Source organism: Triticum aestivum, chromosome 6A (assembly GCF_018294505.1).
Source record: "Triticum aestivum cultivar Chinese Spring chromosome 6A, IWGSC CS RefSeq v2.1, whole genome shotgun sequence".
Lineage (NCBI taxonomy): Eukaryota > Viridiplantae > Streptophyta > Magnoliopsida > Poales > Poaceae > Triticum > Triticum aestivum.
Genome location: NC_057809.1, coordinates 594869091 through 594883006, shown reverse-complemented (window position 1 = coordinate 594883006; position 13916 = coordinate 594869091). Strand labels below are relative to the sequence as shown.

General features: G+C 46.3%; 1 non-coding gene and 1 pseudogene across 1 annotated transcript; one reads left to right on the top strand and one right to left on the bottom strand.

The window, feature by feature from the left end:
- Positions 1-8634: 8634 nt before the first annotated feature.
- LOC123129773 (UNC93-like protein 1) lies at positions 8635-11076 on the top strand (annotated as a pseudogene).
- An 869-nt stretch (positions 11077-11945) lies between these two features.
- On the bottom strand, positions 11946-12104 carry LOC123132899 (U1 spliceosomal RNA). Its single transcript, XR_006465121.1, has one exon. It is a non-coding gene; the product is annotated as a U1 spliceosomal RNA (small nuclear RNA).
- Between the last annotated feature and the right edge of the window lie 1812 nt (positions 12105-13916).

Here is a 13916-nt window from a genome sequence, read left to right as displayed (position 1 = left end):
CCACTTGTTGAGCATAGGGTTGTGGTTGATGCCCCCAATGTTTATCCCCCACCACGTCCCCGTGTACCATCTATCAAAGCAAATGAGGTTGAGTTGTATGCCCCCAATGCTTCTAGCCAACCACCAACTAGCCAAGCAAATGAAGTTGAGGTGATTGCTAGTGACGAAGTAATTCAAGAGGGTGAAGATGTTTATGATGACGACGAAGAGCAAGAGGAAGGGTTTCATGGTAATGATGTTGGTGACTTGGATGCGTACATAGCGCAAAAGGACATGGATCGTGACTTGCCTTTTAGGCGTCAATATGCGTATGACTCGGATGCGGAGGGTCCAGTTGAACAGTTGGACGAGGATGGATTCACAAAGGAGGAGAACCAAATCCACTTTGAGCTGACGGGCTTACAAAAAAGAACTCACTTGTTTAAAGATCTCAGCCTTGCCCATAAAGCTGTTGTTGACGGTGGAATGAGAATGACGGCGATTTGAGCCAACACCATGCCCGGATCCAGGAGAACCAAGGGTGGAGAATGAGGACGAGAATGCTTATTTGAAGAAAGGATTGAAGTTTCTGAGCTTGCCTATGCTGAAGTTTTGGTTGGCTGACTATGCCATTCGAAACCATAGGCCAATTTATGTTGAGAACTCCGACATGAAGTTACGTTACACCGTGGTGTGTGAGCAAAAGGAATGCACATGGAAGGTTCGTGCAAGAAAGCTTAAAGAAACCGAAGAATGGGTGTTGAAAAGTTGTGATACCACTCATAGATGCAAACCGCCATCGAAACGACTTAGAAAGACACACCGTCAACTCACATCTGAGTATCTCGGATACAAATGGATGAAAGACATAGCCTTTGATCCCACTGTGAAAGTGAGGTTTCTCATGCGGACGGTGAAAAAACAATTTGGTTATGAAGTCAAGTATGGGAAGGCATGGAAGGCAAAGGCAAATGCTATTAGGATGTTGTATGGTGGTTATGAAGAAGCATACAACCAGCTCCCAAGGTTGTTGGCCGTGATTGCACATAGGAACCCGGGCATGTTTCATGTGGTCGAGGATCACGAGGGAGTGTTCCACCGTGCCTTTTGGAGTTATGGACAATGTGTGGAGGCGTTTCAGCATTGTCGTCCGGTCTTGTCTATAGATGGCACGTTCTTAACCGGTAGATATAAGGGCACACTAATGGTAGCAATGGCGCACTCATCAAACGACAACGTGTTGCCGTGTGCATTTGCTTTGGTGCCTTCCGAGCACCAAGACAACTGGGAGTGGTTCATGGGTCATGTTAGGCACAACGTGATTGGGGCTAGGGAGGTATGCATCATATCGGACCGGCATCATGGCATACTCAAGGCAATGGACATTGTTATTCCAGGATTTCCAAAGCTTCACCACAGATGGTGCATGAGGCATTTCGTGGCCAACTTTTACCGGGCATGTAAGAGCAAGGAGCTCAGCAAAGACCTTACCCATGTATGTGTGGCCTTCACCACCCAAGGTTTCGATGCTCGGTACAACAAACTCTTTGCAGCGGTGAACGAAGGGGGAAAAGAGTTCTTAACTAGGAATTTAAGCGAGAAGCACAAGTGGGCACGCGCTCATGACGATGGTGGTTGGCGATATGGCGACATGACGAGCAATCTCGTAGAATGTTTCAACAATGTGTTGAAGGGTGCTCGTGCATTGCCGATGACTGCAATAGTGGAGTACACCTTCTTCAAGCTTAATGAGTACTTTCAGAGGCATTCTGAAGAGACTGCAAAATGGATAGGTGAAAAAAAGGATTATCCGGAAAAGGTTGATGAATGGTTGCAGTTACAAGCAAGCAAGTCTTCACGGCAACAAGTTACCATATTCGATAGACTTGAAATGATCTATCAAATTGATGAGCCAGGTGGCACAACACGAGACGGTAGACAATATGGTGGTGCTGCATTTGAGGTGAAACTGAAGACTCGGTGGTGCCAGTGCGAGAGGCCTAGTAAGTATCATTGGCCATGCTCGCATTTGATAACGGCGGCGAAGGCGAGAAACATACATGTTAATGATGGAAAAAACCATGAGGATGCAAGAGTTCCATGTGGAAGCTACTAGGTTGACATGGGCGCCAAGATTTCACCCTTTCTTGGACCAATCACAGTGGCCTGAGTACCATGGCCCTCATATTAGGCCAGACCCTCTTCTGAAGGTGGAGACGAAGGGTAGAAGGAGAACTAAGAGGTTTAGGGGTGATATGGATGACCTGGCTGGATACACTGGCATGAAACAATTTGGTAGCGGTCATTTCATGGAGGCTCCTGACACTATCAACTGTGGGGTGTGCGGTGAAGGGGGACTTAATGAGCGGACATGCAAGAATAAGAAAACCAAAAAAAGAAAAACAAGTCGTGGAGGCGGCACCGATGGTGAACGAGGTGGAAGAGGTGACAGTGGTGGTGGTCGAGGAAGCACAAGTGTCAGAGGTGGTAGTGGTGGTCGTAGAGGAAGCACAAGTGCTAGAGGTGCTAGTGTTCGTAGAGGGAGTACAAGTGCTAGAGGTGGTGGTCGAGCTAGCACAAGTGCTAGAGGTGGTGGTCGAGCTAGCACAAGTGCTAGAGGTGGTGGTCGAGCAGGCACAAGTGCTAGAGGTGGTGGTCGAGCAGGCACAAGTGCTAGAGGTGGTGGCCGAGCAGGCACAAGTGCTAGAGGTGGTGGTGGTGGTCCGAGAGGAAGCACAAGTGCTAGAGGTGGTGGTGGTCGTAGAGGAATGGTTGATAATGGATCGGCCTTCGGTTATTTGCTTAATCCAGATGGTTGATCTAATAATAATGGTATATTATTTGTTCATACAATTCCTAGCATTTATTCATTTACTGTGTTTACGCATTTACTCTCTTTATGTCTTGTGCTAACAATTGTTCTTTTTGTAGGCATGGCTTCATCCGGTTTCAGGACGAGGCCAGCGTGCGCGGACCAAGAGGACATGGATGGAGGCCAGTTTGGACAAGGAGAAGGAGAAGGATGTGCCCACACCATCATGTTGGTGTGGTGATGTTTGCAAGCTGAAGGTGTCCACTGACCGCAACAAGTCATGGACAAAAGGTAGAAGGTTTTTCGTGTGTCCCAACTATGCACATGATCGTCGAAGGCCAACTAACGCATATGACATACCACCGGTATGTTAGGTGTACATACAAAAAACATCAACAAGTTGTCACTCATATGTCTAACAAAAACATGGTTTATATGTAGTCCCCTCCTCCACTTTGCAAGTACTTCACTTGGATAGATCATGAGGTACCAAAAGATGTCCAAGAGGACCAACGTCGAGATTGGTTACGGAGGCAGCGCCTATTCGAGGAGTCCTATGCACGGGGATTGGAGCGGGAGCGTCGTGAGAAGGAGGCTCGTGAGTGCAAGAAGCGTGAGGAAGAGAGGGCATGCAAAGAGAAGGAGGCTCGTCAAGAAGAGAGGGCAAGAAAACTTGCAAGGGCTCGCGATGCACAAGAGGAGGACGAGGCACGTGACAAGAAGGGAAAGTGGCCCCGTACTACTCAGTAGACAAATGGAAAAGGCACCGACATCGATGATGGACTTTCGAGACTTTGTGTGTGATGAACTTGTCATTCGAGACCTTGCGTGATCATGAACTATTTATGTCATTCGACACATCGTGTGTGATGAACTTGTAATTCGAGACTATTTGAGATTATGTGCAAACTATGTTCGTCATTCGAGACTAGTTAGTATGCTTTGTTCATATTTTTGGTTGAGACTAGCATGCTTTGTTCATATTTAACATTGTGTGCAATAAGTTGCTAAGGAAAAACATTAACAACAGACACTAGTGTGTGTGCAAAAACACCAGGTCCACACCCAGACGCCAAGGTCCATGGCGTCTGGCTCATTTTGGTCACGCAGAAGACCAGACAAATGCCTGATGTGTCTGATGGACACCCCAGACGCCAGGGACCATGGCGTCTGGCTCATTTTGGTCACGCAGAAGACCAGACAAATGCCTGATGTGTCTGATGGACACCCCAGACGCCAGGGACCATGGTGTCTGGGTCTCACACCCATACGCCAAGGACCGTGGCGTCTGGCTCATTTTGCTCATGCAGGAGACCAGACAAATGCCTGATGTGTCTGATGGACACCCCAGACGCCAGGGACCATGGCGTCTGGCTCCCACAACCAGACGCCAAGGACCGTGGCGTCTGGCTCATTTTGCTCACGCAGGAGACCAGACAAATGCCTGATGTGTCTGATGGACACCCAGACGCCAAGGTCCATGGTGTCTGGGTCCCTAGCATTTTTGCAGTTATCTGTCTGATGGATAAGATTCGAGTGGATAAGATTCTTTGGGCCCACCTCTACCCCTCTCATCCATTCATCTCCACCTCTACCCCTCTCATTTCATTCATATCCACCCACTCTCACCTCTAGCCCTGCCAACGTCACTCCCTCATCCAGCACCCTAACCCCCCTCAAATCTCTCACGAATCGGTCCGGTTTCACTGTTGGATCTTCAGGATTTCGAAACTAGAAGGTAAATCAACTCCACCCCTATCTTTTGGTTGGTTTAATGTATCATAGTTTTGTGAAAACCCTAGTTTGTTTTCCTCGTGGTTTAATTTATCATAGGTTAGCTACTAAGAGATTTGTGTGTTGTAGATGGCCAACTCCGGTTCTTCAGACACCAACTCCAACCACTCCTCGTGAGTCCAACCTAGCTTCAGCTTTAACCGGTAACGATCCGCATACCACACTTGATACTTCTGATATGCTAACTAATTGTGAGGTCTATTCTCTGATTGCACTAGTGTGTCTCTTTGATTCCAAATTTCTATCCATGCACGGTGTTTGTTTGCCCAATCCGATATATCCTGATTGTTCCTTCGATCGAACCTACAAATGATGCACGGGACAAAGCATTAGCAAACATTGACTTATTCAATGCTCTACTACATACTCAAGGCATGCTTGCTTACCGATGCAGAGATAGCATTTCCTCCTTGCTCTCCTCAATTGGAATACCTTGTCTTCCTCCAAATTGTCTTGCCACACGGTCTACAAAGTGCCACTCGACTGCGAAGAAGCATATCATTGGGCACCTCGCCCGCCAAAGATGGCTATCACGCGTGCACATCTCATTAAGATCAAAGTCACGATCTTCCACATAAGGCAACCAATATACCTGCAAAACAAAGAGATACATTGTTAGCTACAAGTTTCATTCTTGACTAAATTTTATCTCATCGAACTTCTCAAAACCTGCTCAGCAGTCAAGGTGTCCAGCTCGTTCATATAGCACTTGTATCGCACATGCGAGCTTCCTGTGTAGACTGTCACTTGTTCCCAATAGTAAGCAAGCATAGGGCGCCGATATGGATCATCATCATGCAACCCGTCATGATTACCCCGTGGGTTTGCCATGAGGGGGTTCTTGAATCCGGGTCGTCCAACCGGGATCCGCTCCCACATCCACACGGATAGGCTCCAAACAAACCCAGACAATGAGGATGTATCTCCCTTCCTCCGACACGCCAAGTCAAGCTGCAATCAAACAAACATGTTAGATATGGAGGCGCATGACAAATGCAAGATAAATGGTTGCAAATATCTCTTACCTGACGATACAAATACGCTAGTGCGGCCGAACCCCAGCTATACTGGGTATCCCAGTTATTGAGTAGCTCCAAGAACATCCAGAGGGCTGAGTTCCCGGTTGCATCTGAGAAGACTACCTTGGTTAGTACATACCAAAGATAGGCCCGCGCGTACTGCTGCACAACCACGTCATTGGCATCCTGAGGGCACGGATTGGTGTTTCCTCTGACCATTTTTAGCCAAGAATGCCTCACTTTCGCGGTATCGGCCTTGCCTTCCTGAGGGCCCTCGGGCTGAACGCCAATTAAATCGGCAGTCCGTTCTCGCCAATTACCCACGCTGACACGACCGGTAACAGCTTGTCCGTTGATAGGAAGGCCGCTTATCATAGCCATGTCCTGTAGGGTCATCGTCATCTCCCCACATGGAAGGTGGAATGAGTGAGTCTCCGGCCTCCAACGATCCACAAGTGCGGTCAGCGTCGCGTGGTTCACCGGCGGAGTGCGTCGCTTAAACTGTAACACGAATGGGAGAAGACCCAATCTCCGAATGTAAGGCTCATACCGCGGGTCGTAATCAAAGTCATCAGCGGAATGACCCCTCATGCGCATAGCAACTACAACCTGCAAATAAAGTGATGTTTTAGTAATCAATACAAGAACACAAATGAGAAACAACGAAAATTGACCCACTCTTGCTTCTTACCTGTCCATTCTCAATGGCACGAGCACGATGCTTCTTATCCCACTCATCGATTAATCCGTCATACCAAGGTCCATCACCATCCGCCATCCTACAAAACAAATCACAAACATCTATGAATACATGAACAATATCAAACAATTTCCTTCTCCAAGTTTATGCCATATGAAAACACCATTCTTCTCAAAAATAACCACATCATTTCTTTCTTCTACATATGCACACATATCATCTAGAGTACCAAATTTCACCATCAAATAAATTTCATAATCATCATCCGCCATTCTATTGAACAAATCATGTCACACACAATAATCAAATTTCATCATCTCTTTTGCAAAAAAAAAAATTGCCATCTATATATTCAACTATATCGTCATACCACTTCACACATATAATATTTTTTCTAAATATATTTGCTTGCCAAAGTTGTCTTCTCAGATTCAAACAAAGATTATGCCATCTATATATTCAACATATAGCTAATTTACTAGCACATGCATACATCATCTATAATTCAAAAAAAATCATAAACTATGTCTATTGGTGGACAACTACAAACATCTACCAACTACACTACCTACCAAATCATCTATCAACTACAAACTATTTCCTAAAACAAAGAAACCATCTACTAATCTAACATCACCTAATGTGAAATAATGCATCCAACAAGAGAGGGGAAAAGCAAAACAAGTTGGAGGGAATGGGGGAGAATACCTCAAAGAAGCTTGGGGGCCTCAGATCCACAAATTTGGGTGGAGGATGAAGTAGATCAAGGGGGGGATTGGTGTGAGGGAGAAGAGGGGCGAAGGAGATAACCCCCTCTGTTCGTGCGCCGCAGGGAGAAGAACAGATGGGTGGGTGGGCTGGCCCCGCGGCATTATCCAGTTACCAGGGCCAGACGCCAGGGTTCCTGGCGTCTGGCCCGTTTGCCACGTGAGCAGGTCAACGGGCAGGCGGGCAGTGCGGGCCAGGGGCCAGACGCTAGGGCCCCTGGCGTCTGCTTCGTAACCTAGACGCCCGGGATCTTGGCGTCACCAAAAAAGGTCAGAAACGAAATTTATTTCGAAACAAGGTCAAATCAGGATTTAGTTAGCCTTATAGGCCAGAACAGTAATTTTGCCCGGTGACCGTACCTGTCTCTAGAATTGTTACTGGCTACAAAACACAGGTAAGATTATTCAAGTCTTCAGCCTTGATATTCTAGTTGTCGAGAACATATATATTTTTTTGCGAGGGCACAACATATATCTTTGATAAAGACATTTGATTCTCCACAAAAATATAAATAGAACTGTCTGTAGTACACAGATATTTTCGGTTGTAAGACTAAGAGTTGACGGACCTAGATGAGTAACTTAAATATTAAACATTTCTACCCATAAAAAAGTATTTCTAATAAAACTACTTAAAAAGAACCTGTTCGAAATGCATCACCTTGGTCAGTGATGACATTATCATAGGTGGTTACCTTAAAACAGTATCAATTGTGATGAGCATATATCCGCAAAGACCATATTGGTGGAAAGTTTATTTCTAGAATTGTCCATCCTACGGGTCCAAATTTGTACATTTAGGCTATTTTCCGACCCCTTTTTAGTTCAACTAAATGACCTACAATTTTAGAAAATTTAGTTAACCTGGCTTAACTAAGGAGCGTTAAAGTTACATTGCGGGCCAAACAATTACATCCCTAGTTCATCCAATATACATCTAACACGAAATTTTTGAAGAAAAGGTACAATTTTTTCTGAAGAAGAAACATCCTTTTATGAAGGAAACAATTTGAGGGAACATCTTTTTCTGAAGGGAACAATTTTTGTGAAGGTACATTTTTTATGAAAAAAAATACATTTTGTATGGAGAAGGAACATCTTTTTGTGAAGAGATAATATTTTAGTGAAGAAGGAACAATAATGAAAAAGGAACTCTTTTGTGGAAAGGTGACTTTTTTATTGCTTTAATAAATCCGTTACTTTCAAGCCACCAATTATGTATATCACGGCGGTTAGATGTAGGAATATACATCCGTCAATAGTAGTGTGACGTGCGCCCCTGAAAAAATATGCCACGAATATCCATACCAGAAACCGAACAATGTAGAAGAAAGTGAAAACGAAAACTAAATTGTGCGTTGCTTGTTGAGACAAATTGATAGCTTTGTAAATCAAAACTTAGTCAAGTCCACGCAGTGCATTCTATGACACTCATGACTAGTCAGTATCTACTTTCACTCCCTAGCTCTTTCTTTCACTCTTTTCCTTTTCTGCTCTATGGGTGTGCTTCTCTTTCTCTCTATACATACGTACAGTTCTGTCAGTTCAGCACCATTTGTGGAAGCCTGTTCTCTCATTACATAGCTCCAAGTTCTAGATCGACCGTACCATTTGTCTTGAAGACAGTAGGGTTTATCAAAATTGCTGGTACACAACACAAGGCCAAAATGTCTGGTGCGGTTGTGACGCCGCAGCCGGAGGTGGTGGAAGAGGGGCATCGGTCGTCGCCGGTGAAGTGTGAGCTCCTCCGCACCAACTCCCCACTGGCGCAGGTGTGCCTGATCGGCCTCGTGTGCTTCTGCTGCCCTGGCATGTTCAACGCGCTCTCGGGCATCGGCGGCGGCGGCCAGGTTGACCACACCGTCGCCGACAACGCCAACACCGCCCTCTACGCCTGCTTCGCCGTCTTCGGCATCTTGGGCGGCGCGGCTCACAACCTCTTGGGCCCACGCACCACCCTACTCCTCGGCGCTCTCGCTTGCCCGCTCTACGACGCCTCCTTCCTCTACTACAACCTGTGTTTTGATTTTTGGTTTGAGCTTTTTTTCGCCCTAGACCGAGATGGCCGAATTTCGGCCATTTTCAAAACTTTCGGCTAAAATTTAACCAAATTTTGACTGCAATTTGACTTAAATTTGACCAAAATTTATCAAATTTCATCAATTTCGGCCTACATATACTTTTCGCCTCAGGCCGAGATGGCCGAAATTCGGCCGAAATCCACTTTTTGCGGCCGAAAATCAAAACAGTGACTACAACCACCGTCGCTCCATGGCCTTCCCGGTAGCCGCAGGGGCCATCCTCGGCGCCGGCGCGGGCCTCCTTTGGGCCGCCCAGGGTGCAATCATAACCGCCTACCCGCCTCCGAACCGCCGCGGCACGTACATTTCCATTTTCTGGTGCCTCTACAATTTCGGAGGCGTCTTTGGGGGGCTCTTCCCCTTCCGCTCAACTACCACCGTGGCAGCGAATCAACCTGTGGTTGAGTTGGTTAGGTGGACAGTGGTTTCCCCAACCCACCAGGGTTCAAATCCTAGTGCTCGCATTAATCCTGGATTTATTTCGGGATTTCCGGCGATGCGCTTTCAGTGGGAGGAGACGTTCCCGTCGACGACGAGGCGCCTACGGTGACTTCGTAAATCTCAAGATGATATGCCGGCTCAATCTCTCGGAGGTGCTCATAGGGGTAGGGTGTGCGTGTGTGCGTTCATAGGGATGAGTGTATGCGCATGTATATGAGCGCTTGTGTTTGTACTGATGCTAAAAAAAACTACCACCGTGGCAGCGATGCCGGTAAACGACGGCACCTACGTCGCATTCATGGCGTTCGTGCTCCTCGGAAGCGCGCTCGCCCTCCTCATCCTACCGCCTAGCAAGATCACCCGTGACGATGGGAGCAAGGTCGCGGGGGTCGCCTACTCCTCCGTAGCCAGTGAGGATGCTGAGATCCTTAAGCTCTTCACCAACTGGAAGATGCTTCTTGTGCTCCCCGCGGACTCCGCACCCAGGGCCTTAACAATGTATTCTACTGGGGTGCACGGATGATCGGCTCCGCCGGCATCGGTTACTTCCTCGACTTTGGGTTTGCGAGCCGTAGGAAGAGGGGATTCATTGGGGTGATTATCGTCGCCAGACTCAGCACCGCCATTTGGGGAGGAGGCCTCGCCAACCAACTCAGATACAAGGACGGGAAGTGGGAGGACCTCATCGATTTCAAGGATGGACGCCGGTACGCCGGCCCATTTCTGCTGTTTTTTTAGCTATGGGCGTCATCTTCCAGAGCCTCGTCTACTGGATCATTGCGGCCCTCTCAGATGACCCACGGGTCCTCAGTAGGTAATAATTCTAACTCAATGTCCCTATTTTATTGGATCATTGCTCTTTGAGAGAGCAGGTAGTAGGTTAGGCATTTCGTACCCGCCTTTTTTTCACCCGCAAAAAATAAAGGTGGGTACAAAATGCCTAACCTGCCGAGTAAGTTAGGCAAGAAAATGCCTAATATTTGGTTCCTAATCTTGTTCTCTCGTCTCTCCTTTGCCCTTTTCCTCTCACTTACCTGGACAAGAAATTAAATCCTCACCTATCACAGTACAATTTGTCTGTTCTTTTTTGTCAAAAAGGGTTCAATTCTTTTTCGTAGATACAGATGTGCAAGTTCTTCCTTGAGATATATAGCGTGTTACTTCCGTTTAAGAAAGAATTATAAACTCCGCAGAAGACTTTGTTGATTTGGTGATAAAACTATCTTTTTTAACGTGGCAATAAAACTCTTCAGCACTTGTGTTTGTGTGCAGGTATATCGGATTCTACAATGGGGCGCAAAGTGCAGGGGCGACTGTTGCATGGCAGGTGGACAGGCACAAGACGTCCTTGATATCCCAACTGTTCATTAACTGGGGACTTATGACTCTCAGTTGCCCCTTGCTCGCCCTACTGGTGTTCTTGGCCGTAAAGGATGAAGCCAATACGATGGTTGTAAAGGATAAAGACAGTTTAGTTCCCTAGCTTGGTTGAGGATGGACAAGACTAAAGACCAATTCTTGGTTGTAAAGCATGAAGATAGTACGATGCCCATGGCACACTTCATGGCTGCATCTGCAAATTCTCTAGAATCAGATTCTGGGAAACTGCCCACAGAATCAGCCGCCTAGTTTTTGTCAGAGTTTGCAGTCTGAGATTATGGTATGAGTTGTGTGTTGAAATGTTTGTACTGCCCCTAGGCTGAAACCGTGTGTTGAATTGCTAACACTTGGTTGTTTTGAAATGTTTCTTGTCGAATATGAGCACCAAAGCAATTTACAAATATTATGAAGTGCCATATATTATAATTAAAATTGGAAAAGTTTCCTTAATAACAGAAGATGATCAGCTACAAATAGAAGGACTAATCTCATCCACATCTCATCAAAATTGGAAACCATCACTAAATATATAGTTGTAACTATCTAAATATGATCAGAGTGTTTTGTAAGGAAACCAGTGCAAAATCGAGATGATCTCTAGCCTAAGGAGTAACACGCAGAGAAATTTACCATGTAAAAGTAACTTCACAAGTGAGAAAAGATCTAGCCATGGATGCTGCAGAACAGGGTTAAACAGAAACTACACAAAATTAAAAATTAATCCAAGCAACATATATGCAAAAATTCGATCCAATTTCACCATAATTCAAATCCAAATATATCTCCCGGCCCATGACAGCGATCAATCGAGGGAAACATATTGCCAATTTAGTATGAAATTGTGCCTTTGAGCCACATCCAACGGGTTTTCAAAAGAACACCATGATAATTTTGCATGGTCTTGAAACTCAATCAGAATGCCGGGTAAAAAGATTTAACATATACAAAACTAAAATTTAAAGATAAGAATTGGTAGAGGCCGCGCGAACGCGTACCTCCTCTATCACAAATTATGACGTTCGCTCTCCCACAAGAAAGATGATAGGTCAACGCGCTCGCCAAGTGCAATGCAAGCCATTGATCTAAGCCACGACCCTTCTTGATGGCCATCGACCCCGTCCAGGTAAGTAAGTTTCAAGGTTGCCCTGTGCGCTTCTTATGTAGGCGCCCCTCCAGCCCCAAGGCGGCTCGGCTGCCGAGGTGGTACTAAACCGCGCGGTACCTACTCTTTACGCCTGTTCGTTGGGGACGGGGACTCCGCCTGAGGATTTCTTTTTCTCTCCAGGCACGGCCTAGGGAGCATAGGCAGCCACGAACACGACCCGAGCCACCAAGATCGATCGTCCGCTGCACGAGCCGCTGGAACGCATGCGACGCGCGATGGATCGGTGGCGCCCAGAGAAGAACAGGGCACGGCGTACAGCGATCGGGCGATGTACGGATGTACCGCCAAGCAGTTCCGGTTCGTCCTGCGGGCACCGTCGCCACTCGCCACCTAGCAGTTCAGGCTATTTTGACGACGACGGCACGCTGGTGAGACGACGATGACGACCAGAGACACTGTTTGACAATGACGACGAGACTGTTGCGCACTGCTGATACGCTGGATCTTGGACGCCTCGCATCGATGGAGGCCAGCAGCGTTCCGTCTGCACGCCGTTGTAGCCTCAACAAGCTGTCGCCACAATTGCTGTGTTTCCAGGTTTATTTCTCTCCAATTCCTGTCGTCACTCTTGATGCAACTAGGGTTCTTGTTCAAAAACCCGACTCAGACTGCGGGCTTCTTGCCTGCATTTCAGGTGCCCAGATTACAGTACATCTTATACAACAATCAACAATCAAGACAGGAGGAGGGGAATGTAATATTAGTTATATTATCACAAGAATACCACTAGTAGAAAACGGGCCTATTGTCCCGGTTCATAAGGGCATTTTATCCCGGTTTCAGAACCGGGACTAAAGGGTCGGTACTAATGCCCTGCCCCTTTAGTCCCAGTTCTAACCAAAATCGGGATAGATGGGCCTCCACGTGGCCTGCGCGCTGAGCCCAAGCAGGAGGGCCTTTGGTCCCGGTTGGTTCCACCAACCGGAACCAATAGGCCACCACGCGTCAGCATTTCTGTGGCTGGAATTTTTGTTTTTTTTTTGAATGAGGGGGAGGGGGGTTGGGGGTTTTGAGGGGTTAATTTAGGTGTTTCATATATTGTGTTAGCTAGTTATAATTAATAGAGAGAAGTGTCATCTCTTATGTCCGTGCTTGGTCGACGCTACGTGCTATACATACGTATAGAGAGGACTAGACACGCTAGCTAGCTAGTAAGCAAACGAAGGAAACAGAAGATCGCCCTGCATGAACATATATGCATACAGAGAGAAGTGATATTGACCACCTCTCCTTCTCCGAGAAATTGGTCGAACAACAAGTTCTCGTATATCTATCCGACACTACCGGCTACATATATACAATAATTATCTCTTACAAATATAATTATACGGACTCATGATCCACATAGTATTCTCCATCTTCAGTGATCACGTGGTCAAGAAAGAATGCCGCCAATTCCTCTTGAATTGCTCGCATGCGAGCTGGTGCTAGGAGTTCATCCCGCTTCTGAAACATCTAATTTGAAAAAGGGGGTCAATACATACATATATATATATATATATATATATATATATATGAATGAGTGAAACTCAACACAAATGATGGTAATAAAATAAAATTGTAAATATTGTTATTTACACACTTCATATTGTTTATCAGAGTACCCGCCCCGCTCACAGGTCGTGTGGCGGATGGACTCGCAGACGTAGTATCCACAGAAATCATTCCATTGTTCCTGCCACAACCACTTTACAAGAAATAGAGGTCAATCAAACTGATAAGCAAAAATGCTAAATGGTATTGATGAAACTAGCGCTTGAATCACTAGGAGATGCGCG